Source organism: Lycium ferocissimum, chromosome 3 (assembly GCF_029784015.1).
Source record: "Lycium ferocissimum isolate CSIRO_LF1 chromosome 3, AGI_CSIRO_Lferr_CH_V1, whole genome shotgun sequence".
In the NCBI taxonomy this organism is placed as follows: Eukaryota; Viridiplantae; Streptophyta; class Magnoliopsida; order Solanales; family Solanaceae; genus Lycium; species Lycium ferocissimum.
The window spans coordinates 46,550,138-46,561,958 of NC_081344.1; the positions used below are offsets into that span (position 1 = coordinate 46,550,138).

General features: G+C 36.7%; 1 pseudogene; it reads left to right on the forward strand.

Moving 5' to 3' along the window:
* The first annotated feature begins 2,640 nt into the window (after positions 1-2,640).
* Positions 2,641-7,757, forward strand: LOC132050253 (telomere repeat-binding protein 4-like; annotated as a pseudogene).
* The last annotated feature ends 4,064 nt before the right edge of the window (positions 7,758-11,821 follow it).

The following is an 11,821-nucleotide window of genomic DNA, read 5'->3' on the forward strand; positions in this document are numbered from 1 at the left end:
TTTGGGCTTGGACCCCTTTTACATGGCCGGTTGGGCCTTTGATTTTCTTTAAAGAAAAATTCAAGCCCAATGATATTTTGGGCTAATTCTTGAAATTCATGTAACCCATTATTTTCCAATTTCCAAATTTGCCCCCGTCTTCTTCCATATTTCCACAGTCATATTGCGAATTTCCCTTTATGCCACGCCTTTCCCGTTAATTCACTTCTAAATTTTTTTACAAGCGACTCACATGCCAAACAAGATAAAATGTGGCCTTACTTATCGTCTTCCCGCGATTGTCTTGAATTATCAGATTGCATAAATTGCGGGATATAACGATCTACCCGTTTATGAGTGATCTTGTTCATGGGTCCCGGTCTTATGTAGCCGACTACGTAAATACGGTTTATTCATACATTACATTCATTATATATTTATGTACATTGACCGTGACCGAAGGCGTTATATACGCGAATATTAGATATATGTAAAGTATGAAGAGATATAGGCGTTATACACGCATTACCACTATGATAATGATATTGATTATGGCCGCAGAGGAGCCGCTATGATATGATGAGATGCCATAGAGGCTTTACAGGCATTATATACGCACATACATCAGGCGTTATATACGCAAATATATCAGGTGTTATATACGCACACACATATAGATGCATGACCATCACCGATAGGCATGAGCATGCATATTATGTGCCCACATAGGCATTGTCAATTATACAGATTTAGGCAGATACTAGTTCATACAAGTACATGCAGTCAGTTATTTCAGTTTATGAGTTCAGATCTTATGCATGATTCTTATGTATATATGTTGTTCTTGTGCCTTACATACTCGGTACATTATCCGTCTTCGACTCCCGTTGCTCGGGGGCGCATTCATTCCGCGGTACGGAGAGACGAACGGTGGTCCGGCTCGGTAGAATCTAGATCTAGCGTGGTCGGTATGCTCCATTTGATCGGAGCTACGGTCGGTTTTGGTATCTGCCACCCTTTGTGTATGCATATGGGTATGACGGGGAGTTTGTTCGTCCCTTTCTGAGTTTTCATTCAGTAAGTGTGTAGGCAGGTTGTATGTAGTAGTCGGACGATGTAGCCTTGTCGGCTTCTATTCTTTTGTGTATAGTCTATGTAGCGACCTAGGCTGGCTTGCCTAGATTCTTCCGCGTGTTGTGTATATATATGCAGATTGTACAGAGTTCTGATGTTTCCCTCTTATGAGATCAGTTTATACCATTTATGGGTCTTTGATGTTCAGTATGTTTTAGATATGTGTTTAGGGGTGTTTGGTCACTAAAGGTCAGACACTCGTCACGACTCATCGGTTTGGATCGTGACAATTAGTTTGGGAATCGAAATTCAGCAGTAATGTTTGTTTAGAACTCTATTTTGAATATGTGATTTATTTTTAGTTGACCAAATAGCCAATACAAATATGATAAAATTAGACTAAAAGAGTATATTGGTCGACCGCATATTTTCCTACAAACTTTGCATTTTATCATTAACGTATGTATTTATAAAATTTATAATAATTTTTACTTCCGTGAACATAAATATTAAAAGAAGAACTTTAACTATTCTTGTTTAGATAATCTTTTTTTATTTAACATATATATATTCATGCTTTTAAAATATAAAATATTTAACAATTCATAATCAATTAACAAAATAATAATTCATTAACAATTAACAAAATATCAATTCATAATCAATATTTAACAACTAATTAATTAATAATTGCTATTTTACAAATAATAGTACATTACTATATTAAACAACTCATAAACAATTAACAATTCATAAACAATTAACAAATTAACAACTCATAAACATATAACAAATTAACAATTCATAAACATTTAACAAATTAACAATTCATAAACATTTAACAAATAATGAATTAGCCAAAAAAAAAAAAAATCGGAATAGTGGCAAAAGCCACTGCCCAGCCCGATCAAACGAAAAAAAATGAAATTTGATTTTTTTTTTTGGGAAATTAACGACGATTAAATGTTAAACATGCTTAGAATATAATGTATATAACAAAATAATAACAAAAGTTCATAGTAGAAAACCTTAATCGAAGATTTTTGTAGGGTTGTGTTAATCGAGTTGTACGCGCTTTTTTCCCAAAATTGAGCAGAATGCTTTTAACTCCGACTTGAATATATCGAGAATGCAAAACTTTCATAGAAAATTAATAGAAAACGACAAATTTTGATGTGGGGACCACCTTGAAATAGCCTCAAATGGCGTTTTTGAAATTTTTTTTGCCACTGGAGGGATCAGTGGTGGAACCCGATGGGGTTTTATGTTGGGTGATATAGCGCAGTAAAGCAGTATTTTACTACGTTATAGGGGAGAGAGAAATATTGTTTAGCGTAGTAAAATATTACGCTAAAGCACTTACTTACGACAAAATCATCGAGTTAAGTCTTTAGCGTAAGTATTTCCGCTTGGCCTAAAATACTTTTATACCAAATTTTTTTAGAATATTTTAATTTAGTTAAATTTTTATTGAGTCATTTTGATTGCGGACTCTGTTTTAACAGGATGGTCTGGTTTGAGATCAACAACAGCAATACCATAAAAACTACCCCACATCATCATAATCATCATCATCATCATCATCATCATCATCGTCTTTGTGGGGAATAGCAAAAGAAGAGAGAAACAGGGAAGGGGTTTTACAACAGTTTTCTTTTCCAAGCCCAGGGAGATTTTTCAATTCTGTCTACAAACTTCACTTAACATAACACAATAACTAAAGAGAGAAGATAAAAATGTTTAACGAGTAAATATACATTCTAAGAATTCAAAATTATCTGTACAGAAGGAAGGCAAAAAGTAGATTTTCTTAATCTCAGGTAATTCGATCTGACTTATCTTTTTCCCATCTCTGGTCTGCATTTGAATTATGGTGATTTGGCAGTATTAACTATTTTTGATCTGGGTTTGGGATATTAGCAATCTCTTTGTTTTCTGGTGGAAAATTCAGGTTGATCACGCCTAGATCTGGATCAGTTTTGCTGAATTTTTCTTCTTAATTTAGTTGCGTGAAATTCAAGGCTGCTTAGATATTCCTGCGTAAAGGGCTAAATCAAATGAAATATGTTCTTTTTTATACATATGTTTAGAAAGCACTTACTTAAGTTTCCATTTTTGCAAAATAGGAGGATCGAATATACTGCCAGTGTTTTGACTTTGGTTGATCGGGCGTCTCTTTTTAAAGAAATGTCTTCAAGTTCTTATCCCCTCACGTCTCAAAGTCGCACAATTCTTTTTAATTTTCTCATTATTGGCTGATCGCAAGTGGGAACACGAAAGATCCTATTTTTCAAGACTTTAGGGAAAGGAAAATAATAGTGCCTTTTCAGTTCTATGATCAGCATTTTAACATATACTTGTGGGGAAAGATGAATTGTTCTTAAACATGTTTCATGATATTATTACGTTGAGACATGTTTTTTCCACGTATTTGTCACTTAAACCAATTGTGTGTCAAAAATAGATGATAAGTTCTTCTGCCCGTGAATATTTTCATAAAATAAATAGCATCCGTCTCGGATTGCAATAATTTAGGATTTGATCTTTTATTTATATTTTTCTGCGCATATGGTAATATAGATTTGAATTTTTTTTCGCAATTGTCATCACTATTGAAAGTGGGGAGCAATAGAGTGCAACCCCATAGTCAAACTTTTGTAACAATGATTTGTTGTGGTGCCCTAGTATAACCATTAAATTAAGGTCCTTGTATTTTTTTTCCAGATCTGGAATTTTTGTACGTCTCGCTTTTGATTACCATTTATGGTATGGTAGATGACATACTTTCTTTAATAGTGCAGATCAAAGTGAAATTTTTGCATTTGATCATCCACTTATTGGCATGCTACCTAAGATATGGTGTCAAAGAAGAGACTGAATTTTGGTTTCAGTGGCTATCAAATTCCTGTTATACCTAAAGCTCCTAGATCAGCTAGAGTAAGGATGTTCAATTTATTACATTAGGCGTTTACTTATTTTTCTCTACCTTTTTTGCTAAATGGTGACTTCTTTCAGAAGAGACGCCCCTGTAAAAAATTGGACGATGATCAAATATGTGCATTTGAATTATTGGCGGCTGTAGCCGGCAAACTATTACTTGAGAGTGAAAGCTCTGCTTCGAGTAATGCAGACGCACCAGAGGGAAACGATGAGCTCGCTGATTGCTGGGATATTATTAAACGTGAACAAATGGAAAATGATAAAACTCTCAACCAAGGGAGTTGTGTAGAAAGTACTTGTATACCCGAAGCTGCAGACAAGAGAAAAATTTCAAGAATGTTTCCAGTAAACCTTATCATACTGAAAACAAATCCTTTTTAGAACATTCTTCTACTATTATAGGTTCTAATTCCTTAACAAAAGACTTGTCTGACGTGAAGATGGAAAGCAGCAAAGAGGTCAATGCGGATGCAAAGTTACAAATCAAAGTGGAAGGTGGATCTCCAGATCAGGATGATCCATGTGACATTAGAAAACAGTTAGATGATGACAGCAAACAGACTGAATTAACTATGGTGAATGCTTGCAGTGTAAAAGCTCCAATTGAAAAGAATGTGAATAATAGTGCCTTAATTAACTCAGACAGTAGTGTACAGTTGCCCTTGTACAGGGACCCCGTTCTTTGTGCTTCTTTTGTGAAGTCAAGGAACAATGTAAAGTTAGGTGTTAGAGATGATGACGAAAAATATTTTGGGTGCTATAGGCGTATCGCTAAGATAAGGACCTTCAAGCCAACATCACATAGTGCATACAGAAGAATAAGGAAGATGCTTACATCTAGACACTGGAAAGTAGCTCCTAAGTTGAAGGACTGGGAGAGTTCTTACTCTAGTAAGTGGAGAATTTATATAGCATAAGCTATACCCTTACTCAATTTTATCAGCTTTTCATGCCATATTCTAACTAGTTGATTTTGGTGTTTTAGGTGATGGAATGAAGTCCTTTAATCGCAAAAGGAAAAACATGTGTGGGAATGAAAGACATCTGCTTGATATTCCTTCCAAGAAAAGGAAATTTTGCGACCATAGCTTTGCTGTGGCATATGACCAGGAGGCCAGTAGTGAAAGCATTTCAAATAAACCTGAAAAGGGAATCAACGGAGATATTATTACCTCTCCAGTAATCCCGCCTAAAGGTCAATACCTTATTATCATCCTTACTTATTATCATCCTTTCTGTTGAAGGTGCATGGTTTATGCTGTTTTACTGAGTAATATACTATCTCTACAGGGACTGTTGTTTCAGCTTCAGTTAGAAATCATCAGAAGAAGGATCCTAATGGTAAGAGACTTCAGATTTGAGTTTAGACTGCATTTGCCGCCTTTATATCATTTTCTTTCTTTTTTCGATTAGACAGACACTTTTTTCTCGGAAAACCTTTTGACCTTAAATTTTCCTTTCCAGTTAAACTTAGCATTAAGTCCTTCAAGGTGCCAGAGCTTTATATTAAGGTTCCTGAAACAGAAACAATTGGTTCCCTGAAGGTACTTCGCAGGCACTCTTTTTTTTATCCATTAATCTCTGATGCGTTGTGAAATCTGGAAAATTTTCGATCTTTAATCAAGATTACTTGACCTTATGCATCTAGGAATTTTAGCATTTGCTGTAGGGATTTGATGTGTACAACTGTTTTTGTTATCACTGGATCACTATTAAGATGATCTTATGTACAAACACAGAGTAAATATGCACTTCTTAGAAATTCACAAGTCCCTGTGGGTGCATCCTGCACTTGGTATTAACTACAGTATTCATTTAAGCTTCTTCCATTTTGCAGTACACTCTCCCTGAATATGTTTAATTAAGCATTTTTATGTGCGAAGTTCATTATCTTTAATACAGAGGACAGTTCTGACAAGTGGAAATCAAATAAACAGTTGTTTATCTTTTATACAGAGAACAGTAATGGAAGCAGTAACAGCTATCCTGGGAAGTGGATTACGGGTGGGGGTGGTCCTCCAAGGAAAGAAGGTCAGAGATGACAATAGAACCCTACAGCAGGCTGGTATTTCCCAGAATGGCAATCTCGATACATTGGGTTTCACTTTGGAGCCTAGTTTCACCAAAGTTCGTCCGTTAGATGATCAAGAATTATCTAGGTATTATTGGGAAGACGATTACTTGTATGCTTTTGAATAATGGTGCTTTGCATCGCTATCAAAGAAAAAGAGAAAGAAATGTTACAATAGGTTTTGGCTACTCTATGGATAGCTGACCGTGTCTAATCAGTCATTTTTATATTCAGGCGTCCACCTAGTCCTATCTTGGAACTGGGGCCTCGCTATGTTTCGTCAGAGACTAAGTTGGACAAGCATGATGGGAGTAACCATGAACTGGAGATGTCACCTACAAATCCTATTGATCAATCAGCTGTTCCAAATTCTAAAGCCTTGGCCGTAGTTCCTCCTATGAATGCAGAGGCACTTGCTGTGGTTCCAGTATATCATCAAAATAGACATTCTGAACTTTCACAGCGTAGGACAAGGAGGCCATTCTCAGTTGCTGAAGTAGAAGTGCTGGTCGAAGCTGTAGAGCAGCTTGGAACTGGAAGGTATGGAAACAAATTGGATTCTTTTCACGAACAATAAGAACAGTTAGAAGTTTGTAATTCCCGCGGGATCTGCATTTAAATCTTGGGATGCAGGTGGCGAGATGTTAAAACGCGTGCTTTTGATAATGCCGATCACCGAACTTGTGTTGACTTGAAGGTTAGACATCTAGTTAGAACGCACTTCTTTTCATTTTAGAATTTTGGTAATCCATTCTACTCACATGCCTACTCTTCCATCTTTTTGTGAACAAGTGCTCACTTCAACTTTCCAAATAGTAATCCTTGGCTCTGAAAAAAGGGTCCTGTTCTGTTACTGTCTGTACTTTGGAAACCATGTATTTGATATTTATGCCAGCATGAAATAGGCCTGTTGTCATATGAGAAGATGCTTTGCAAATTTTCACGATCCAACAGGTTTATAATATTGTAGAATTGTTTATTATAATGGCTTACTGGATCTTATGACAGCTGTGAATGGTTGCATAAAAAGCTAAAGGGAGTTGTTCCGGATAAACTTTGAGAATTTTTAGTTAAGTATTATTAAAGCTAATGATTGTTGCCATTATCCATGTGATATTATAGGATAAATGGAAGACATTAGTCCATACAGCAAGCATTGCCCCACAACAAAGAAGGGGAGAGCTGGTGCCCCAGGAACTTCTAGACAGAGTCTTAGCTGCCCATGCCTACTGGTCCCAGCATCAGGCCAAGCAACACGCCAAACAACTTGCTGAACCTCCCAAAATTTTGGATGCTCAGGTGCAGAATGATGTCTACGCCACGTGAGAGGAGATGTCTATTGTGAAGATGTAAAAAGATCAATGCGATTCTGATAGGAGATACAACGAGGAAATTTGTAAAGAAAGCTTCGTGTTGATTCACTCTCTTCGTGTTGACTCACTCTCACTGATTTATTGCCATGTCTTCCATTGTGACTGGGACTGGCATTTGTAAATGAATCAAGGAATAAAGCAGTCTAACAGAGGCAACAAAATTCTTTTGCTGCTGTTGGTTCTATTCTTTCATGTACTGTTAGGATTGGATAGGAAAATGACGAAAAGAATCAAATGTATTATGAATGTACATTAGTTTTCATATTATTCAATCACTACTCTTTTTTTACTGATGAATTCCTAGACTCTAGCTTGATGTTGTACATTGAATCATCCTATTATTTTCTGAGTTTTGTTAAGTTAATGCATGATACTCCTTGTTGGTGAAAACTTCAAAAATCATTCGTTACATCTTCCCTTTAAATCGAAAAACACAATTTTTTGGAAAGAAGACACAAAAAGAGAAACCAGATATAGAACAAAGATAAAGCGAATCAGAGAAGGTAAATAAACTAAACAAATAATAAGGATATTAAAAAAAGAGGACTGAATAAACAATACGGTTCTTTAAGTGTTTCTTAATCTTTCAAGGAAAGCAGGGCAGCACGTTGAGCCATGTGAAGTTAGAGTAAATGTGGGTTTGCTTCAAGCGATGGGCAAACTCACAACCCATATAATATGTATTGAGCATGACGCCAGTATATGACAGTGCCAACGTGGGTTAGTTCCTGAATCATCCTGCTTGTATCTGCTACAGTATCCCCTTTTGCCTTCTTATTTGCTAATGATATGAAACTCCACGTGATATATATCCAGATTTGAATATTAATCTTGTAGATGTTCATAAATGTCTAACTATTCTTCTGTGCTTTGATTTCTCCCATGTATCTGGCTTGATTTATTTTCATTTATGTACTCAAACTCGTAGATATGGAATCTGTGATTTGTCACTATTTAGAATTCTTCTATGTTCCACCTCCATGTCTAGAAAATGCTGATAGTTCCCAACGGAACTCCCAAAGGGGTTACCGCCCTTGAGGGGAATTGAACACCAAATTGACTTTATCCCGGGGTCTCAATTGCCAAACAAACCGGCTTATAGAGCCAACCCGGATGACACTAAGGAGCTTCAAAGGCAAGTGGATGAGCTCCTTAAAAAGGGAGTTGTGCGAGAAAGTATGAGTCCTTGTGTCGTGCCCGTTATCTTGGTGCCAAATAAAGATGGATCATGGCGCATGTGTGTTATATCCCGTATTTTTGTACAATGAATTATTCGTAAGCTAATCGACATAAGTTCAAGGACAAGATTATTTATGGATATGAGACAAGGACTTTTAATCCTCGATTTTAATAAGTGCACGACTTGCTTGCAAATTTCTATTAGTATAGAAATATTAGTGGAGATTAGGGATTAATGAACCATGATTAAATTATCAAGTGGGGATTAGTGATTAATTAAGATTAATTAAGTTAATTAGACCACTAAGTGGGCCCCATAAAATGTGGCTGAATCTGATTGGTGCTTGGTTGAGTGGGACACATGTCATTGTGGCTGGACATGTATCATCAATATGGGCAGCATATATATAACAAATGGATGACTCATTTAATCACTTCACCTTCATAATTCATCTTCTTCATCACACTTCTTGAAAGAAAATCAGCAACAACCATGGCTGCCAAGCTCACGGCCAGCCCTAAGAAATAAAAGGGGAGGAGATTTTGATTCCCAAAAGTGTTCTAAACATCCAAGAAGGCAGCCACCAAGCTCACGGCCAATTCAAGTTTTGTAAAGGAAAAGTTGTAGCTTGTTTTCTAAGTGTTCTACACGTTCAAGGAGGCAGCAACCTTAGGATTTAAATTGAAGAAGAAGAAGTTGTGCAATTGGTGCAAGTAATTGTGGGATCTGTCCTAATTTATTTGAGGTAAGATTTCTTCTTCTTATGGTGTATTTGAAGTTAATGGTGTTGTAATGGAGAGATTAATTTGTATTAGATGAAATTGGAAGTAAGAAAATTGCATGATTAGTGTTGACATTGAAATGGACAGAATTGGAGTTGTTAAAATTAGATTGGGTTGATTGTTGTTGTGGTTGCTATTATTGTTATGGATTATGTGTTAAAAGTGAAGGAATTGTATATGTTAATGTTAAGGTTCCGTTTGGACCGTGTTGGGGCTGTTCTAATCTAAAAATAGTGGATTAATTTCGATTAATGTTGTTGTTATTGTGGTTGTTAACTATATGATGAAAGTGAAGGAATTTGATATTGAAAGTTATAGTTGTATTGTATTGAGAACGATCTGGTTCGGGTTGTGTTGTCGTTCTTGTTAAATTGGAGGACTAAGTGTAGTAAGATCATGCATTGTGTTGTAATTGTTGGACTATTATAAGGTCGTTTCTGTTATATCCCGTATTTTTGTACATTGGAATATTTTTAAGCTAATCGAGATAAGTTTAAGGACAAGATTATTTTGGGATATGAGATAGAGACTTTTAATCCCCGATTTTAATTAGTACACGAATTACTTATAAATTTTATTTGGTATAGAAATATTAGTGGAGATTAGGGATTAATTAACCATGATTAGATTATTAAGTGGGGATTAGTGATAATTAACATTAATTAGGCTATTAGTGTGCCAAGTGGACCCCACTATGGCATGGCCAAATCTGATTGGCCCATGCCATAAGTGGGGCACGTGTCCAGCCCTTGGACAGCATATATAACATATATGATGACTAATTGAATAAGTCATCCATTTCGTTTTGTTCATCTTCAACATTTATTGAATTAGAGAGCTAGAGAGAGACATAGCCATGGCAGCTCACGGCCATGGCTGTCCATGATGAAGCTCACGAATTTGATAGCAAAAAATTTAGATTTCTAAGGTGTTCCAACCATTTGAAAGTAATTAGCAACGTGAATTGATCCTTGGAGCAGCAAGAGTGTTTATTAGTTGAATTCACCAAATTTCAGCCACGTTAAGAAGCCAAGCTTATTAAGGTAAGATTTAATTCTCTTCTACATGTTTTAGAGGTGGTTTGGTGTCACGACCCAACCCCGTAGGCCGTGACTAGTGCCCGAGCTGGACACTCATATATACATATCTGTTAGATATAGTTAACCCGAAATTAAACACAATATGGAAGCTTGCAAAGACAAGACGTTGTCTCATAATGTCACATATATATATATGTAGGTAACCTGTCTCCTGAGGAGTCACAACCAATTAAAAGATAACATAGTACACGAGCTGACAAGGCTGCCATAACGTATGAGAACGTCCCAAATATATATATGCAAGCCGACAAGGCTGCCACTACATACAACATCCCAAAATATATACGCAAGCGACAAGGCGCCACTACGTACGGGAACATCCCAAAATAAGTCATATTGACACGGTACAACGTCTATATACAACCCACACATATGTCTACGGACCTCTAAAGAGTATCAATAGTGAAATATGACGGGACGGGCCCCGCCGTACCCCTGGATAAACATATATATACATCAAAAAAGGGCTGTACCAAAACTCAGGCTCGGAGCAATGGAGCACTCCAAGACACCGAGTGTGTAGAAGTCTAAGCGGAGGATCACCAAATCGAGTATCCGCACTGCTGCATGAAACGCGACCCCCCCCCGAAGAAAGGGGTCGGTACGAGATATGTAACGAGTATATAAAGCATGAAACACAATAAGGAAGATCATAACTGAAATAAAGATTCCAGGAGACAAGTATGATAATCAAGAACTCACTGTACCTGTGCCTTATGAAATAAAATCATGCATAGCTATATCATATACCATATCCGGCCCATTATGAACTCGGTGAATAAGTCGTATACATGTATACCATACCCGGCACATCATGGGACTCAGCGCCATCATCACATCATCATTTCATCATATCATCATATATGTATATACCGTACCCGACCCATCATGGGACTCGGTGAACAATGCAGTAAAACTGTGCACGAATGCATACCCGGCCCATCATGGGACTCGGTGAAAGATATAATAACAGTGTGCACGAGCAGAGTAGTGAACAACCATATGCAAACTAAATCATCATCTGAGACTTAATGGAATAATTAGAATGGACTAACATTTGAGAATCAAAGACAATAGTCATGTCAAGTACCCCTCGAATGTCATTATGGAGTATATCAAATAGGACTTCTGGAATCATAGACATGTATCAAGATAACATGGAATAGCTTATGGAAGTCAAGGACATTAGCCGTCCTAGTGTCTCTAAGAATAGGAGCTTATACGTTCGTCATTTGTTCGTTTCATATAAATCATGCCAAAAGAAAGAAAGGATAGCTTTACATACCTTTGTCGCTTATCCGTGACACAATACGTATATGCTG